Genomic DNA, 21,991 nt, shown 5'->3' on the forward strand with positions numbered 1-21,991 from the left:
CATACTTTCATCTAACCATATTCTGCAGATAAGCTGATGCATGCACCCTATCAGCATATCGCCGCCGGCCTTAAACAATTCAGCAGGCAGGCCATCTGCGCCTGCCGCTTTGTTGTTCTTAAGTCGCTGTATAGCAACACGCACTTCTTTATGGCTAGGTGGTGGAATTTCAACGTCATCATTTTCGATTGCGGATACAGAGGGCATTTTTTCAATGGCAGAGTTGATGTTATCATCGCCAGATAGTAGTTTGGAGAAATGCTTCTTCCATACTTTCAGTACATTCTGCGTATCTGTAACTAGATTACCATTTTCGTCCTTACAGGTTGATGCACCAGGCTTAAAGCCTTGAGTCAGACTTTTTGATAAAATTTACGGGCATCATTCCTATTTCTACACACTTCGATTTCCTCTCGCTCGCGCCTTTCTTGATCTCGTTTCTTCCGTCTGAATAGGCACTTCTCTACCTTCCTCATCTCCCGATATTGTTCATGCACGGTTCGCTGACTGCAGGGTCCTTTTATAGGCCGCGTTCTTCGCAGCAGTAGCTTGGCGACACTCTTCGTCGTTCCATTAGTTTTGTCGTGGGGGACGTTGGAAACCAAGGACATCTTCCGCTGTTGTGCGCAGGGAGTGAGAGATATGTCCCCATTGACTACCGGCATTATCGGGACGGGAGGGTTGGTTGTTTAATCGGCTAGAGAGCTGAGCGGCGAAGACTTCGGCTGTCTCTCGTGATCGCAGCTTACTAACGTCTAGTTTTTTCTGAACATTGGAGCGTACATTGTTGGCGGTACTAAGCCGCATGCGTACCTTGGCTACGACAAGGTAGTGATCTGAGTCGAGGTTTGGACCACGGAATGAACGTACGTCCAGCACACTAGAAGCGTGCCTTGCGTCAATCACGAAGTGATCAAGCTGGTTTCGTGTTGCTTGAACGGGAGATAGCCACGTTGCCTTGTGAATATCACGGTGTGGGAATCTGGTGCTACATACTACCATATTTCGCGCCGCAGCGAAATCAATTAGCCTTAGACCGTTGTTGGAGGTTGATTAATGGAGGCTAAATTTTCCGACAGTTGGACCAAAGACTTCTTCTCTTCCGACCTTTGCATTAAAATACCCGAGAACAATTTTAACGTCGTGGGCGGGACTGTGGTCATAAATTTTCTCGAGTCTCGCGTAGAAGGTATCTTTGGTCAAGTCGTTCTTTTCTTCTCTCGGCGCGTGAGCGCAGATTAGCGTGATGTTAAAAAATTTTGCCTTGACACGTAGTGTGGCAAGCCTTTCGTTCACCGGTGTGAATCGCTGGACTAATTTTGATAGTCTCTTGCTTACCACAAAACTGCATCCAAATTCACGTCTATTTGCATGGCAGCTGTAGTATACATCACAGTTTGCTCTTTTAGAGCAGCCTTGTCCTGTCCATCGCATTTCCTGGATGGCGGTGACGTCAGCCTTACATTTATTGAGGGCTTCCGCCAGTTGGATAGAGGCACCTTCCCTATAGAGGGTCCGGACATTCCAGGTGCATATCCGTAAATCATAGTCCTTTAATCGTTTGCATTGGTCGTCAACGTTATTCGGTTTCCAGTTCCGAGGCACTCTTGCGTCCTTCATTGGTGGCTGATTTTACGTGACGGATACCATACCCTGTGCACAACCCAAATTTAAAGTCCTGGGGATGAGACTCCCGTACGCACTATTAGTTCATTACCCAGCGGGTGACAGGTAACTATCCAGGGGTGCCACGAGGAGGCTGTGCGACAACTTGGATTGAGGACAACAAGGATTGCGCTGGCATTTTCCATGTTAAATGCAATCAGACACGTTACCTTGTGTACTCGCTCCCAGGGACACGCGGTCCCCACCCCACACTTTATACCATTGGCAAACAATAACCAACAGATGGCATAACTAAACCTAACAAGGCAATCAAGGGCTTAAAAATAAGTCTAAAGCAATACTCTATATACAGATTATGAACCACATCAAAGGCCTATCATTAACGCAACATTTTATATTCGATGTGGAAAGTTTATACACGCATAACAAACAGAACAACCTACCAACACCCAAAAAAAAGAGCCAATTGTATAACAACACGGATTCTTACGTTCTAATATATAATATAATATTTGCTATGGTGACCTCAGCCGTTGAGCAGAGTCGCTGCAATAAATTTATGTTCGCTGGAACAGAGCTTCTCAAAGAATAGATGTTATGTTCTGTTACATTAAATGCATACTAAAATAGTATTTACAAAGAAAATAACTAGATGTGACAAGTATAAATATGAGTTTATTTTACTGCTTATGATTTTTACTGAGTGATTTGTATTTGAATATATAATACATATACATTTATGATATATGAGTTTATACTACTTTGGTAGAACGTTGATGATGTAGTTTGATTCTTTGAATTTACTTTGTTTGTTCTATGATTCTACCTGTTCGGGAAAATGGGATTAGTGAGATATATATGTTATGAATATGTATCTTTATGCTTTGAATATATATAATAGTTCTTAAGTATGTTGTTGTAAAACCGTCGTTATATTTAAAAGCGACAACATATATTTTTATTTTGATATGTATATATATTATAAATAAGTACTGTATGTCTTTAAAAGATATTGACGCAATACCGTCGTGACGAGTGAACAAACACTAGCCCCCGACTTCCAAATGGTCACAAATATTATGCAATTGATTTATAAGTCATTCTTGAGTAAGGTGTGTATATCGTATATTACAAAAGCACTGCAGCAAATTGGTAAAGTTAATATATTCACTGAAAATTATTGTTTCAATTAACTGTGTCCATATAATAATTTAAAGCATAAGAAATATATGAATCCTAAAATAATCGTAAATATAATATATGTTATTTGGTAATGAGATGTATTTTACAAATTTCTTTAATAAATCTCATTCAACATTAATATATGTTTTCCTAATATAATCCCTAATTCAATTCTAAGAAATACATATGTAAAATCTTTCAAAAGCACTGACAAAATACATGCATTTAAATTGCTAACAACAACAACAAACACTAAAAACAATACACCAAAACACAAAGACCAAAGTTTATTCTCAACAAATAACACCGCTCTTCAAAATGGGTACACAATTTGTATGAGTGCTAAAACTGATCAATTGAACAACTGAGTTGCACCATTTTTCCGTTTGCCTTATTGTAGTACATCCGTTTTAATTTATTTGAGTGCTTCATGAAATATGTAAGATAAAGCAACTTTAACTAATAATTATTTTAAACGCAATATTTACTAAATAAAATTTATCAGTATATGGAAATTATAGACATTTCCATATAACTGTACCTTTTTATTTGTTATATTTTTATTTAATTATTAAATTGGACATAACAATCCCTTATCGGGTTTTATCGGTTAGTGTTCCCTCAACTTGATCTATGAAACGGATATAAGCTATCTCTACGCTTTTCTTCTTCAAATATCGTTTCAAACACCTTTTCCTCCATTATGTGTGGTCCTCCATTATTACTTGACCGAGCGAAAGAGGCCACTGGATATCAAATCGCTTATTAAATTACAAATATTAAAAATTCCGGAAATTAGAGGAAATTAACCAACGTTATTGACTAGTCCAAGTTGAAAGTGCTGCGACCAAATGTCCTGCTGCGACGATGTGAACTGTTGTAAGTGCTGTGACTAAGTGACAGTATGCAAGTGCTGTTTTGAAGAGCTGGGTAGGGTTGGGCAGGGTTGTGGAGATGAATGCGAGTTGTGACTCGTAGGCTTGGCAGAGGTGGGATAGGTTGTGGTGTGATCTAGGCCACTGAGGCGTAAAAAACATCCGCTAGGAGGAAAATGGTTGGGGGCCCATTGGAGGGAATGGGAGGCGATTTGGCTTTGCATGCGTGTTGAACACCAATTGCTTTGAATTTAGTGCATCTAAATTTGTTGGGGGTGGATAATTGCAACACTTGGGAAGTGTGCTGGGGATCTAAAACTTGGTGGTTGGGTCAAAGCAGGGGCAGTGATATGACGTTCGCCTTTGGCGTGGATTACCCCACAAAAAACGAAAATTTAGAAAAATTACAGAGTTTAGCAGTATGATAATACCGCTGACACTTAGTGCACTGGGAAATTTTAGTGTGAGGTTTTACCACAAGAAATACTATTATATTGAGAGAAAGGAGCCTAGTGACACCGAACAGGTTGCGCTTCACAACGCGAAATGTGACTTGCTGTTGATTATATCCAACAAGAACCACTTCAGCTAATGAAGTCATAACCCGATTCCTATCCAAATAATATCGGATCGGAGTTTTGCTTTTTATCAGATGTTGTCAGTATATACTGTGAAGTTAAACAGATTAAACATGTCAAAATGACTGCAGGTTTGACTAGGGCTAGCAAACAAGTCATAATACTAAATCAAATTACATCAATATTGGCAACTTCTAGTATTAAAGATCCAATCTAAGATCGAATACGTAGGTACCACCGAACTACACGCATCGTACACGTTAGTACATAAAATCACCGCTCTAAAGCATCGATAATATCAATCCAAAAGAATAATGTACTTAGAATAGATGTTGTTACCTTGTACTATTTTTTCGGTTGCCAACACATCCTATTAGCACTAATAGTAGATGTTCCTGTCCCAGTACCAATACTGCTAGTCAGTTAATCAGTGATTTCTATAGCAAGGCATATAAAAAGGGCGATAAGCATATGGATTCTCTGAATCGTTTTCCTTTTATGCATTAGGCACTAATATTAAGACATCGTCATGACGTACAGCTTGCATGGTGGTTATTTTAAGATTGTGCGGTGACCTTAAATTCATCTGTCGTGAATGGTGAGGAGCCATTGTGTACAAATGTTTGCGGATCATTTCGCACCTTAATATCAGAGAATAAAAGGTTTACGTTGTGTTCCATCACATTCTCCTTGAACTCGATTACTTTTTATATCCCCAAGATTTTAGTGTTCAAGTAGTTGTGCATTTATTCTCACTTTGTTTGCTGACCATTTCCAGCTCTTCATCTTTAATCGTAGTATCATTTCAAGTTATGACCTTCTTCCTTTTTCTTGTGATAATTCTTCTTCGTAAATGGAAGCAGGTGCTTTAAAGCTTAGAGATTTCTTTATTTCACCAGAAGAATTCTTTTTGACTTGCTTTCATACAATAGTAGGTATTGTAAGGATGGAAATTTTCACTAATTTCCAACCTTCATATAACCAGCGTGGAATTCATAACTGAAATAAAAATTGGTTAATTTTTATTTATTCAATATAATAAATATCAACAACTTACTGAAAGCCACCCCGCATGCACGCAACTGCATTACAATGAATTAAACCTAGGAAAATTCGTAGGGAATACAAAATATATTTAAATAAATAAAGTACATTTACCTTATTTATTATTTATATTTTTAATATTTATTTTATTTTTAATAAATAAATCCAACACTGCCGACACTAGCAAAACAAATACAGAACACAAGAAATGTCAAAAAAAAAAAGCTTTGTGCAAAAATTGATGCGCGCGCATATCATTAAAAGAACCACGGCGAAAACGCAAAACAGCAACGGCGTCGAAAATCAAAGCAAATGACAGCTGAAGCAATGTATGCGCTACAGGAAAAGCTTCGGTCGTTTTAGTATAAATAAGCGTCCATCACATAAGGAAAATCACTTGTTAGAAAACTCTCAAAGGCAGTCATACGTCTTTGCGATAACAAGGAACTCGTAGATTTGCATAGAAGTCAAGGCAGTTTATACGTCTTGACAAGTAGATTTGTATAAAAGTCAAGGTAGTTATACGTCTTGATACGTAGATTTGTATAAAAGTCAAGGTAGTTATACGTCTTGACCAATAGATTGATGCTCTGTAACGCCAGTTTAAATTTCAAGTAAAGCGGCATCTGTCCAGAAGTACGATACAACGCCGGATTCATTTAGTCAAATCCCAAAAATTAAAAATATATTTAGTAACATTGTAAACTTTCTTTTTTTTTTTTTGAATTATTAATAAATCACAAATTATATGTATTAAATATTGTCTTTCATTTCGGAAAAGAATAAATATTATTGCAACGACCCCTGGACGACGGCTGAGTATACCTCAGCAACATCAACGACGAAAGTGAGTCGTTACTGTATTGTATAGTAGATATATACGGTTCGATTTTCTACCGGAGTCTTTGCCACTCAACTCAATATTGAAACAGATATATTGGTATTCGCGTTCCGTGTAATCTTCTAGCACTGTCTACTCCTTAAGACAAGACACATGTCTGGGATTTTCTCTTGGCATCCACGTTTTTGAATTTCGGGTACAGTCCTCCTGTTCACTTTGGCAAGTCCTAGTTTGTCAACCATGTCAAAATCTCACATTCGTCTAGGGTTAGTCGTTGTCATATCCCACATTATGACGTTTTCATCCGCTAAAGATCAAGTAACAATTCATTAATGTGAAGTAATGATTTCGTGCCCTATACAAATCTATTACCGACACTGTTGTCCAACAAAATGTTGCTGTACCTATGCTATCGACTATATTGAGTTCGCCTTTTATTTGTGAATATATCTCACTAATAATGACAATATCTGTCCCCGCTTAAGCAAAATATGCGTTAACAAAGTGTCTGCTGTCACTCGGTGAATATAGTCTTGGAAGACTCTAAGCGGTTCGAGTCTTACCCAATACATATTAACTGAAATCTGAGATATAGCCGCCAGATTTGAAAGTAGAATCGGCACATAAGCAGCATTTCGGTGGTTTACTGTGAATCTTATGTTTGGTTTGACGGCACCATATATCTCTTGTCGTTGTCATGACTGTGACTTCATGCCTTCCTTCTTTATCTTCTAGAGTGTAGAAAGAAAGTTTGGTGTATAGAGATATCTTTTAATTGATGAACAACTCTTTTTAAGAACCCCAGAAAGCTTTTAGAAACTGACCGAAAGCTTCACAAAGTTTTTTAATAAATAATGTGATTGAACTGATACAGGTTTAATTTGGAATCAAGGTTAAATCTTAGGAGAATCTTAGGACATCTTAGGAGAAGAGACCTTTAAACTAACCATATTTTCTTACTTTAGAATACTTTTTATATATATACGTTGAATTATTGATTGAATTATTTCTAATATTAGGTATTTCCGGTAGCTTTTCAGTGTGACAAACAACTTTAGTGTTGTTTGTCAGTGTGACAAACAACTTTAATTGAGCAACAGCAAGTTGCTCGATTAAAGTTGGTCATTTGTACGCAAAATAACAACACTACTTTCTCTATCTAAATGACGAGTTATGAAGTTGCCAAACATCTTAGCGACTGTAGAAAAAAATTTTACCAAAACGATAAGCGATCTATTGTGATCCTTCATTGGAAATTTCAACAAATATTCCTGTCATCTGTCAATAATTTGTAAACAAAAATTCAAATTTAAAAAAAATGGAAATGAGATGTGGAAAATAAATATTTTAATAATATGGTCTCAAAATGCAGTTCTCGCAATGGCAATTTGAGTTTGCAATCTCTCTAATCGGTTTACAACGATTTTCCAACACGATCTGCTTCGCCGATTTAATGTTTTCTTCAATAACAGAAGTTGTTGAGCGACGAGGGATCTCATCATGGTCCAAGCTTGTACGACCGCCTTTGAACCTCTTAAACCATTCGTATACTCGTGGTTGCGATACACACAAATCACTAAAGGCCTTTTTTAACATTTTTTAACAGTTTCGGCACACTTGAATCCATTTGCAACACAAAATGTGTCGCACGAAAATTTTTCGACTTTTTGTATAGACACTAAATAAAAGCTAATCGTTCGATATGCGTTAAACTTTTACAAAATGTGTATAATAGTGTTGCCAGCGTGAAAATAAAAAAATTACCGATTGGATAAGCGCAGAAATTCAAAAATTGGCCTCTCGTTCTTTTTTGATCAGAAGGTATGCAAGATTTACTGTTTGAGAAAACGTAATGTTGGACAGATTGCAACAGTGATGCCAATGTCTCGTTTAATGCCTATAGTAAGCAACATATTGTTTTTTACCGCAAGCACCTTTTATTTTTCTGTATTAAAAGTAGTGTTTGTGTATAAAAATTATATACAAATACTGGTGATATTTAATTTTTATTTTAATTGAAATAATATATTGTCTGATTGTAAAGCTTAGAAAAAGATAATATTTTTAAAAATGATCAAATGAAATGAAATGCAGCAACATATACAGGGTCTTCTTTCAATAGTTACTTTCTTTTAAAATAAACGCACGCATTAGCTAATATCATCCTTTTATGAGGTTGTGTTTCTAGAATTATCAAATAAAAACTTACATTTAAGCATCGTTTATAATTGATTTGTATATGTATCCAAAAGTGTGTCCATTTGGAAATGTTTATGTAATGCTATATCGTGTGGCCTTGAGACGTACTGAGGTCTCATTGCTTTTAAAAAGATTGTGATGTTGAGTCGGTAATGATCTCACAGCTACTGATGCATCCTAAAAAATGCACTGATTATGGCTTCTCATGGACTAATGGCATGATTAAGCTGTACTATTCAAAAATTAAAAAAAAATTGGTATAAACTATTTATAGTACAATTAGTGTATAAATTTTCTGTATATGATAACCCTGTTTTTTAGTTTTAACTACAAACTCATTGCTACTAAAAATTGAAGAAGTATTTTATAATTTCATTGTCCTCCGAAATAAATTGTTGGAGTGTTTTTCTAGATTGGAATTGGAATTCCTTGGATTTCTTGGAATTCGTGAAAAACAGTTTTAAATGTTTGAAAAAGGTATAAAAAGTTACAACTCTAAAATGCAGACAGTAAAATGTTCCATAATGACTAATTGACCTATATTATATATATTAATTAATACCACAATATTTTCTATGGTAAAAAATATTTATTACAGTATTTTTCAATTTAAAATCTTTAATCTACCATAAAACCACCATAAATTAATAAACGTACGCACTGAGGTTATTATGATTGGGTTTTACATCCTGCATCTCGTTTAGTATTGACAATGGAACCCCTCCCATACGATATTCTCACATCTTGGGATGTATATGTATTTATGTATGAGTTGTAATCATCTTATATGGTATTTGAAATTCATTCATATATTTTCATTCATGGTTGCTAAATAATTAGATGCAAATGTACTCTCGAATCCTGCGATTGCTCACTTCAAAAATGAGAGTGAAGAAAAACAGGAGAGAGCAACATTTTTTAAAGTAAACATTTCTTTGCAAAAAATTGCAAGTACGTCATGTGAATGAGGGTGGATACACCTACATAAAATGTTCGAACAAATGAACGCAAGAAACGGAAACAGTTATAAAACAAAAGGAAATATTGTGTATACTAAATGAAATGATTCAAGAACTTTGGTTCCTAAACAGTTCATTTAATATATCTCTGACATAAGACAATAATTTTTCAACGCATCATATCGTCAAAGAAAGTATGCTTGGTTTTTTTATAATGTTGAATATTTATTTAAATCTAAGCTAAAAACAATTGAGTGATATTAATCAAAATAAAAGTAATCTAAAGAACATAACTGAGCATACGAAAGGTATTAATTTAATTTAGTGATAATTAAGGTGAAAATAACATACTACTTAGACTGAAAAGTAATAACTCTTATCACATATAGTACATTAATATTTGTTTGACTTTATAACTTTCCTTCAACATTCAAAATTGTAAAAGTGAGTTTGAAATTATAGTTGTGATGAAAAATCAAATAAAAGCAGAGGAACATTACTTAAGGAGATTTCTATATGTATAAGGTAAGTTGTGTACATATTATTTCAGCTATATATATATAAACTAAATTCCTAAAAAATTTTAATAAGAATAATTTGGATAGAACTGAGATAAAACATATAATATATAATTTATTATATTTTAACTTAACTTTTTTTTACACTTTCAATATAACATATACATATATGATGTGAAATTTTTAATTATAAAAATGTTGTCCAACCTGAAAAATTGTGTACTTAGGCTGCTTCATATCCATTCTGGTTTCTTTCTATTGAAGATTACTTATATGTAATATATCTTTATATGTTTGCTTCTAAAACTTATGCATATTCCTTTTCTCAAAAAGCTTATATTGAATTTTTGAAGTACAATGAAGTAAATAATCATAAACACAAATAATGTAATTATATTAAATTTACTAAATACTATATTCACTTAAATTTTGAAATGAATTTTTTATTGGATTTGACTTTAATTGTTGCCATGTTTGTCGAGTTAATTGCTATAGTGTATCATAAAGGGACTATAACACTGCTGCAGAAAATTCGAGTAAACTTAAAGAAAACCAAATTAAATTTTAAACTATTACCCATGTTTCGGAATTTTAAATTCTTGATTAGGAAAACTGAAGAAATAATAATAAATAATTCGTTTCTGAATATATAAAAATTTTAATATAATTAACTTTCGTTACCTTCCCTCTAATTCCCTCTAATATTTTATATACATCCTTACATTTTCTTTATAAATTATTACTTAGTCAATTAATTAATATTTAATAAATTAATACTTAGTCAATTAATTAATACATTATTAAAGAAACGATTGTTTAATTTAACGTTTAAATAAAGCAGTTAGTTTTACTGCCGAACATAATATGTATACTAGCAACACCGTATAATATAGTGCCTCTCAGGGAAAGGTCAGAGGGGAAAACTCATACAACTTCATAATAAAAACGGATGAAACTAATTTGGTTTAAATTACCAAGTTTCATTTTTTATGCAATTTACATAATTTTCAAATGATTTTTAATTACTCAAATGCAGGCTTCAGCTATTTTGAACTCTATATCTTTTTTATTTACGCCACTCTCACAGATCTCGTATCATTTGGCCTTATAATTCAAGTTGAACGCACCCACAGAATCCCTGATTTCCTTTAATCTGGAGGGTAATAAATCAAAGAGATTTACTCGCATTGCTCTTAACATTAAAAACAGCATTTTTTTAAATAGTATTGTCGTTAGAAGCAATGCATCTTAACACAAGTCCTACGACTAGTAACACTTAGTAACATTTGATCCACTGAATATGTCTTGGTTTTGCAAATCTTTTACTAAAATATAATTAAGATTGCATATAAAAATTAATTTGAAGATGTTTATCAGGTCTGTATATTATCTTTTTGTGAAATACTGGGTTTCCTTAGAAATTTCTTTATAAATGAAAATGAGGTCATGGGCAATTAATATTAAAACTAGTATCTAAAATATTATTCATGAGGAAGAATGAATAATACATATAACAAAGCGGGTATTAGGCACACTTACATATAACAAAAGATGGAGAAATAATAGCAGATACAAAACACATGCATGGACTTTGATAACATTAGCATAATAGATGTAGAAAGAATTCACAACAATCGACTGACATTAGACAGCTTCCAGATTCAAGAAATATAAGTAGAACAATGAATAAAGGAGGGTGCCTATGACGTCAGCACATGCTACCCGCTACTCCTACCAAACAACACTTCCTAAACATAATTGTATGTATTGTTTCACTAGAAATTACCCTAATTCTATGATTAAGAATCAGTAGTTCATTCATTCCGCCTTAATGACGAAGTCAAAAAACATCGAAACGTTGGCGACTGTATAAAGAAATGGACTGTTGTATATATCAAAATAAGTACTAAAACTATATAAACAGTTTTTTTTTATTTTAAAAGCAGTTATAAATAAATATTACCTTTTGATGTTCGAATATTGTTATGCTTGAGGATTGCGAACTGTTCGAATACAATATGGCGGTCGGTACCTAGAAATTTTTTTGTGCATATTCTTAAAAACAGAAAGATTAATTAAATCTGAGGATTTTGTAGTATCGGGACGTAAGTAGATAGTGTTCTTCGTTGAAATTATATATCCATGGGCTGTAGAGCTTCATATATTTTTCGACACTGTGTTTTTGCTAGTCGCGGCCCGCAATGCATATGTTTGAATGCACTGAAGTCACCAATTGCAATAAAGCTATCTATGTATAAAGTGTGGTCTAATATGTAGTGTTTAAAAACACAAAAGGTTTTAATACTTTAGGTGTCAAATATATTCAAATATAATGCAATCATTGCAGCGTTTCTTTACTACTTCAATACTTCTCCTGTAGAATGATTCTTTTGACTATAAAGTATGCCTCAGTTACAGCGATAACTTATTCAACATAACATAGTATTTTTTTTCCCTGAAGCAAATAGTTATCGCAGGGGTCAACGTATAATTTGTGTAATGTAGGCAACATTTTTTGACACTATGCACCAACTAAAGCATATAGTAATCGCTATTGATGATGTGGCTTTTTTCAAGATAGCCTTGATAGCGGTCTGTTACGTTTCTGGACGAGGTTCCGGGTTTCGGTTCAATTAGCTGATTGCTTATTTGACTCTGGAGTGCAGTCATGGATCCAAGTTGTTACATGCTTACATGCAAACTGACCTTTAAAGATAAAAACTTAAAAATACAATAAATTAGATGGGTAATCGTATATCACCTATTTTGGCAGGTGAATAAACTAAAAACCAACATGACAAAAAATTAAATAAAAATCGCACAAATATATAACTATATAAAAACAATTATTAATAAACAAAACTCTGGCGCAATACTAAGAGAATTCAACAATTGCTACAACGAATTACAATTTATAGTAGAAACAGAACAAGAATATTTTGTACTTTGATCTTGTTTTGTACCTTGTGATTTGTTACACAAACAATACAAGTTCAATCAGATCACCAAATACTTTGCACAGATAAAAAATACAATGCAATTGCTTAAGTTCATATCAGCTGATATAAGATTTCTCCTATATGCCAAGAAATTTCCCATTTTCCCCTATTATTAGGAGACATGACCACATACTAAATTGGTAATAAAATGCACTAAAATATTGTAAACCATAAAAAATTTTTGCGGAAGCAACTAGTCTCTATGTCATTCAACATCAATTCAAACCAACTAATTATGTTTACAAATGTACAAGGTAAAGCACTTAATAGAGATTTGTTAGGATTAACGCTATACTGTCTGTGTAAAGTTGTCATAGACGTGGCAAACGTGGAAAACGTATACAGTATTACATAGAAAAACTAATTGGTCTCCCAGAAAAAATTGTTTTGCACAGGAAAAGTTATTCAAATGTGAAAAAATTTATAGTGTGATGTAGGAATACTGCCTAAAAAGGAGCCTAGATACGGAGAGGCATCTTAAGTAGACTGCTGACAGCTGCAATATAGTTATAGCCTAATAAGCACGTAATTAAATGTGTGATAAAATATTATTTTTATTGTGATATCTTGAAGTACTATTCAGATTGACGTATGAAATATGTTCACCGATATTTCATTCATTCAACTTAAAACAACTCAATAATCAGCTTTTCTGTTTTTATCTTTGTTTTGTAGAACTTGTAAATATAGTGAATTGTATTTTTAGTGAGTGTGTTGATTTGAAGGTTGAATAAATAATTTATGAACTTATTCACATTGAAAGAAAAATCCAAAAATAAAAGGAGATGTTAATCAACATTCAAATAATAATCAATATTCAAATACTTGAAATTTATATTTATATCACTAATACATGGTTTTTCCTTCACGGTTACAAAGTTCACATTTCGTAGCAAGTCCTTCAGTTCAGACAATAAATTTAAATTTCTTTAAACGAGAGTTAGTTAAACAGCGAGTTCGTGATCATATCGCATCACTAGCGCTACTTTGTTTAAGCCTTTCTCAGTTCTTTCATACTTCGTCTCAGCTTTACACAGTTCCAGACAAATTAATTTATTGTATGAATGGACCTGAGATCCGGCAAACGAAGTCTCGGCGAAAAAGTTTCGTTACAAATATAACAATTTTAGTATTAAAGATTTTGAATTTTAACCAAAAAAATTTGATTACTTCTATATTCGCTAATGACACAGCAATACTGAGTATTCATGGAGTGGAGAATTTACTTTAATGAATTGAAATGCATTTATAATGCAATCACATTCACTCTAAGTAAGGGGTCGTGTCCGACTTTGACTATTAAAATCAAAAAGATTATTCCCAAAAAGATTATGTTAGCTATGTGGGACTAATACTCGACATGAGATAAGAATTAATAAATGCAGAGCAGAAAATTTCGAATCTCAAGTGTGTTGTTAGTTCTAAATCAAAATATAGTCTTGCTAAGAAAATACTTCTATTTAATATAATGATGTAAATTTGCTGCTTCTAACTCAATTCTAGACGGAGTCCAAACAATGCAGTCAAAAACATTTAGTAGTATCTTTGGAGCTCCGTGGTATGTAAATAATATTAATACTCTCAAGGACCTAAGGGTCATTATTATCAAGGAGGAAATTAAAAAATATGGCAAATCCTTTTTTTCATTTAGAGCTCTGTGGCTATATCCCATATATGTACATTGTCTATGCGCTTCTTCGATACTACTATACGAGTATTTATCACAAATGATTTATAAAATCATTTATAAAAAGTAATTTTTTATGACTTTCGATATCCGAAGAGGTAGACTTATTAGACGATAGGCTTTCCTTGTACTGTAGAGATATAAATCGCTTAATATTATATTCAGTTCCTTTGGTTTTAACTGCGCTATCGTGACTACGATTTGGTTGAAAGAATAATTTTTTATTGCTTCTAGAATATTCATCTGTTGCTTTCTCATATCAGACATATTTTGAATATCTACTCCTTCAGAATCCTGTTCAATTTTATTTCTAGAATATGCATAGTCGTTTAGGCATATTAGTTAGTGAACAATATATATTTCTTCAAAAATATAATATCGCACGTACTAAATACGTCATAAAAACAATGGAATGAATAGAAACTAAAATTTGCTTACATTACTACACACTGCGTCGGCTACGTAGTTCTAAATAATGGTAAGGGAAGTACACCACAAATGTGTTATACGGTCAGCGATTCGTGTACATATTGCCCAGAAAATATACAGCATCAGTTATTTAGCTATTTTATGCAACAGTTATCCATTCTATTATGAGCGCGCAAGCTCTTTAAATTCGTCAAAACTCAACGAAATTACAATGCCTTTAAAATACAATAATACGGTCTTTTTCTTTACAATAATACGCTCTTCCGTGCTTACAATAATACGATATATGCACATTGTGAGATGAATAGATAAGTTTTAAACAGGGACCATACAAGCTATTAATTGAAATAAACTATCAACTAATAAGTCTTAACAAAATAAAATAATTTAATTTGTGTTATATTATTTTTTTTTAAATAATGATATTCTTGCCTTAAAAACGAAAACCAAATATCGTTTTTGAACGTTTTTTATTTTCAAAGCAAAATAATATAGAACGCTTTTTGTATTTGATGGTTGTTGTGTTTTCACAGACAAAATGCGTGAAACGGTTGGTCTTATCGGCAAAGAAAACGATAAGAAGAAATTCACTATGAAGATCCACCTTAAAGCCAAATGTAAAAATAAATGAATGATTTTAATGAAAAGAATGCGCATAATAACAAAACAATTATTGTATTCCACGGATTCCTTAAAAGGAATACTGAGGGGTTTATTGAATGTATTAATTATGCAATTCCATATTGAAATAAAAAGAATACTGAAATAACATTTTGTTATAGTCTGTTTCTTGCTTTTTATATAAACATTGACTGTTCTTTTTTTACTAATTATTTCTGTAACGTCTATAACGATAGTTTCGGGACAGGATGTCACTCGTCAGGCTAATGTTTTTCAAAATCAGTTTTTAATTCTTTTAACTAACAAAGATTCATGAGTTGATTTGATGTCGTTGTTCTTGTTCTTGCTATCATTAAGGTGTCACATGTGAGCACTGGGTTAGTATAGGGCTTAGACCCAAAACCAAATATTGTGTTACGTCAACTCAGTCGCAACTAATCGTTAATGATGGGGTGACTAAGTGTAGACGTTGGTCAATATTGCACCTGCTTCTCGTAAAGAAAAAGAGGAAGTACTATAATAATTAAGTCCTGGTTCTTAAAAAGAATAACCTAAGACGAAGCGTTGTATGCATATCTCCAGCTTCTAGTAGCAACGATCAGAAATTTATTGAAGTATGAAGAAATAAGAAAAGATTAAAGTTTGATAGCGAAGATTCGGTTCATACTTTTAGAAATCAGAAGCTTAAGTCCTTATGTCAATTCATCGATACTATAAAGCGATTCTAATATATTGAAGAAGTCTATTGATATATTAGACTTATTGGTAGTCTTTTACTGCATGTATGCCATTTTCACTGATGACATACCTCAGATGTTGCGTTAATATATTAAAAAATTCATACCAGTCGACTGTTAATGGTTCAAGTGCCGCCCTTATTACCAGGTCCTGAGCCCGCTGTAAGGTTGCTGGTGTCAAATATAACCCGAATGGTATTGCATTCCAGTGAAATTGTTCGTTTTCTGATATAGTGAAGGTAGTATATTGTTTACTTAGTTCTTCTATTGGAATTAGTCAATATCTGTATCGCATATCCAAACGAATACTATACTTTCATTGAGTTGAGAATCTCGTATGTAGTGCATCATTGACAATGGGTTTGTATTATGATTAAAGTGTGTTTTCAGTTGCACGTAGCCCACGCAGAATGTTTAACTACCTCTTACTCGATAATACGATGAGAGCTTAGTAAGTGCAACAGGAAAGCTCAATAAATCTTTCTTTATTAGTTTTAAATATGTTGTATGGTATGGATTGCATCGCTGTGTCGCGTGAACGTTGTTTGAGTGGCTGCTGGCAACTTATTCTTATATAATATGTTGTCATGTTTGGTTTTTGTATTGTCATGAATTTGTTTCCTTGGCAATCCAATGATGTAGAATTCCTGTGTGTATAATATTAGTTATACTTTGTTTCAGCACGGTAAGTCGTGATTAAAATCATCCGGAATTTTTTTTATACCAATTGCTGTTACAAAGGCAGGTACAAAGGCAGATTTTCTTCTCGAATATCAGGTAATAAATATCGGGTGTGGATATTAGCTAGTTCTTGCAGACAATGATAGCGTTTGTTTGTAGTTTATCTGTTGTAAAATGCAAAAAATCCCATTGGTAAACCATGTGCTTGAATACCAAATTTTCTGGAGTATCTAATAAATTTTCCCTTATATTTATAATAAATCCATGTTTTACGTAATGACGTAATCCGTTATAATTTGGCAGGTATTACTGGTGAAGAATTTTGTTAATCTTACATATTGGATCCTGATATTGTTGGTAGTATAAATTGCCTTTATTTTAAGTGTTTCTAAACTGGTATTGCTAGTAAAGCTTATTATATTATTCTATGCTTTCTATGCTTTGGACAAACTGTATACTTTATGAAGGATTCGAACGCACCGCCTAAATGTTGCCTATGTGTTGATGGTGGCTATAGTCCATATGACCATAATCCAGGGACCAAAAAATGTGCCATAAACAAAAAGTTTACTCAGAAAACATGATAAAAACACTTCAGGCAAATATAGTTATGTTGTTGCACGCTTATGAAGTGAAAAAAAAAAAACACACAAATTTTCGTTTTCAAAATTTTATTTTTTAATTTTTTAAAACATTGATTTTTTACAAATTTTATTTTTAATTTCTTGATTTTTCAAATTTTATTGTTTTCACTATTTTTACAAATTCTACTTAAAATTTTGGTTTTTCAAAATTTTATTATTTTTTACAATTTTTCACAAATTTTAATTTTTAAAATTCACAATTTAATTATTTATTAATTTTCACAATTTTCACAATTCTACTTAAAATTTTGGGTTTTCAAAATTTTATTATTTTTTACAATTTTCACAATTCTACTTAAAATTTTGGTTTTTCAAAATTTTATTATTTTTTACAATTTTCACAAATTTTAATTTTTAAAATTTTGATTTTTCAAAATTTTATTATTTTCCACAATTTTCACAATTCTATTTAAAATTTTTATTCTTTCAAAAATATTATTATTTTCACAAGTTTTATTTTTTAAAAATTTTGATCTTTCAAAATTTTATTACTACGATTAAAAACCGATGGAGAAGATTGAACTCTTTGCCAAAATCTGAACTTAACAGGATTGATCTTAGGGTTTTATACTCGGTTTAACAGAGACAAATTCAAGCTCTCAAAAGCTATATTTTGGAGCTTTGAATTTTGTATTAAAAACAGCTTAAAGTTTCTGTTCTAACAGAAAGCTTAAATGTTTCATAAAAGTTACTGTAAGGTAACAGAAAGTTTCTCTGTTGTTGGCATGATAACTCAAAAGTTTGCTGTTGGTAACATAGCGTCATTTTTTAAGCTCTTACTTAAAATTATGCTATGGTCAGCGTTGGGTACAGTCACTTAATGCTGTACAAAGACTTTTTGTTGATCCCACGATCATGCACTCAAAGTTTGTTTACAATAGCTTTTACTTTGTTGAAGCTATTGTATGGTCACTTAAGGAAGGGGTTGTTACTTTGTAACAATTTTTTAATCTGAAAGACGTGTAACGTTTTCATAATGTTTATTTACGTTTTTCAAGTATAAGGAATTTTTATTAAGGTTTATGTTGTGACCAATTTTTATGCAACAATGTGTTTGATACATTGTGGCAATATTGATAGAGAAATATTAGCATCTATGCTAATTCTGTGTGGTCGTTTGGGAAAATAATTTATATTTATTTATGTTTTGAAGTATAAGGAATTTTTATTAAAATTTATGATGTGACCAATTTTTGTATGCAACAATGTAGTTGATACATTGTGGCGATATTGAGAGAGAAATATTAGCATCTATGCTAATATGTAACTATATACAAAGAAGCCGCACGGCCCATGGGCTCCTCACGCAGTTGGTGATTGAAAAAAATGTCGACTTAGTCATCATCAGCGAATAGTACAAGAAAATGGAGAATGGAATCCGGATCGAAGATATAATCGGGACGGCAGTCATATGAATACCACCATCCAACAACTTAGCGTTCAAAAACAGCCGCATCGGTGACAGTTTCATTTGGCTTCAACACCAAAAATATACGGTATTCAGCTGCTACTTAACACCAAACAAAAATATTGAAGCGTTCCAGGATAAAGTAAATAACATAGAAGATAAAAGGACCAAGATTGGAAATTACTTGGTCAAAGCTGGAGACTTTAATTCAAGAGCAGTTGAGTGGGTGGTGACGTATACTAATTCTAGAAAACGACGGTTGCTAGATATGATAGCAAGGCTCAGCCTTACAGTAGCTAACATCAGTACTATCGCCACATTTAGAAGACCCACATGTGAGAGCACGATTTCAGACATCACTCTAGTGTTGAATAGCTTGGCCACAACACCCCGAAACTGGAGAGTCTTCGACAACTATACTGTCAGCATCTCATATAATATTGGTGGATCAAACGAAGCAAACCTTAGTAATAACAGAAAAACCACGCGCAAGTGGAATGTCTCAAAATTAAATACCACTATGCTGCTTGAGCATATAGACGCTCTTTATACATTCAACAGCGTTCAAAATTACGCCACTGCGCAAGTAAATCGAGTCCAACAGGTCATAGCGCAAGCGTGCAACGCAGCTATGTCGAAAATAGACCAAAAACGGTATGCCATCAAAAGAGACGGCGATTGACTAGAAATAAAAAAGAAACATATCCGTTGCAGAAATCGAAGACTATAGAGTTTCAAAAATGGTTTTGAAGAAAACTATATTGATATCAATTGGGCTACAAAATTGTCATGAAAAAACTTGGAATAAAGCCTCAAAATCCAGATTTAGACAGCAGCATTTTGCAGAAGATAGTTCACACTTTATTCCCCTCTCATGAAATAACACAACCAGATGAAGAAATAGTACATATTCCACCTATTTCCTTCCCTCTATTCACAGAAGCTGAACTCAAAAGAGCAGCAATGACCTTAAAAAAGGACTTGATGGTATCCCGGCTAAAATATACAAGGTTATTGCAAATGAGAGGCCATTCTTCTTGAAACGTACAAAAGAAAAGAAGGCGATTTTCCAAGAGTATGTTAGGTGTTAACATTGATAAACAAGGGAAAGGGAAATCCGGACCCACCAGAAGCATACCGCTCACTTTGCATGTTGGACACTGGAGGAAAGTTGTTGGAACGATTGATAAAAAGTAGACTCAGAACTGGAAATCATTACTCTCGATGTCCGTTATGCCTTTAATAGTGTCAACTGGACACGTTGGTTTCCAGTACCAACGTACCTAATGAAAATGTTTCAAAGCTACTTAAACGATAGAGAACTTATCTACGAGACACGTGATGGTAAAAAGAAAATTTAAGTAACATCAGGAGCAGCCCAGTAATCCATACTTGAACCTGATCTTTGGAATCCAAATTACAACAGAATTCTCGAAATGGAAATGCCAAATGATTCATACTTAGTAGCTTTTGCTGACGATATACCCGCAGTGATAACGGCACGGAATTTAGATGCAGCGTGCCATAAATTAAGTCAAGTTATGATGAGAACAAAGACCTGGCTCGATGATCATGGCATAACTCTTGCAACGGAAAAAACAAAGATACTTTTGCTCACGAGACGGCACATGCCGCTATAAGTCGAGATTAACATATGTGAAGATAGATTTTACACGAAAAAAAGCAATTAAATACTTAGGACTGAACTTGGACTCCAAGTTATCGTTCAGGCCACAAATCCAACAAACTGCAAGTAAGGCAGCATAAGCTACTGCATCGCTGAGTAGACGCATTTCAAACATTGGCGGTCCAACGCAAAACAAACGAAAATTGCTAATGTCAATAACCAACTCTGTCCTACTCTACAGAAGCGAAATATGGACCGATTCGCTGAAAGTAGAACAGAAACGTAAGAAAATAGTTTCAGTACAACGAACGGCAGCCCTGAGAGTTACTTCAGCATACCATACGGTATCTGAGGCAGTGGTGATGGTCATCAATGGCACATCAATGGCCTATAGATCTAGCAGCCAGAGAAACGAAAATACGGTGGCAAAATAAGCAACACCAAAATATGACGTTAAATGATCTAGATCTAGTAAAACTACAAATTCAACAATTGTGGCAACAAAGATGGAATGCAAAGCAAAAGAAATATGGACAGCAAGATTGATTCCAGATGTGGCGAAATGGTCAGACAGAAAAACTGGTGAAGTAAATTATTACTTAATTCAATTTCTTTCTGGTCATGGATATTTTCAAAAATACCTTTTCCGCATTGGCAAAGCAAATGATCCGAAATGCATATACACGGAGATGCAGACGAACACAACGCTGAGCACACCATCTTTAAATGCAACAGATGGAACACCGCAAAAATATCACTTGAAACAATAGTCGGTGAAATAAATGTCAAAAATATTACAATAAAAATAATTCTATCTGAAGAAAACTGGACCGCCATGGACCGATTTGTTACGATCAAACAGAAAAAATATGATCTAGAAAATGACCAATTTTAAAAAAGATAAAAACAAATAAACCTAAACCAGACCTGGACGCAGGCTAACGAAAAAAAAACAAAATTTTTTGATGGAAAAGCAACATAGGGACCCTATCCTGAAGTATTTCCGACAAAATTCCAGGATAGAAACGATCTGTTACATGAGGGAGATTGTTTTTAGTCCGTGCAAACCGGGCATACAACTATTGTGACGACATAGGGACGATGCGTTAGGCATTGTTAAACCTTCTCTCCGCAAAAACAAAAAAAATTATTCTATGCTTTGACACTAGAACTGTGTTTCCATTTGGTTCTGATCAATCAAACGTTATTGTAAAGAACCCTTATTCGGCGAGTGATATTCTAGTCAAAAAGTATTGTTATATAAAAGATCAATGAAATGTACTTAAGCTGCACTTACACGTAGCTCAATGGCTAAAAGAGACAATCGAACAACAAT

This window comes from Teleopsis dalmanni, chromosome 2, assembly GCF_002237135.1.
Source record: "Teleopsis dalmanni isolate 2A chromosome 2, ASM223713v2, whole genome shotgun sequence".
Lineage (NCBI taxonomy): Eukaryota > Metazoa > Arthropoda > Insecta > Diptera > Diopsidae > Teleopsis > Teleopsis dalmanni.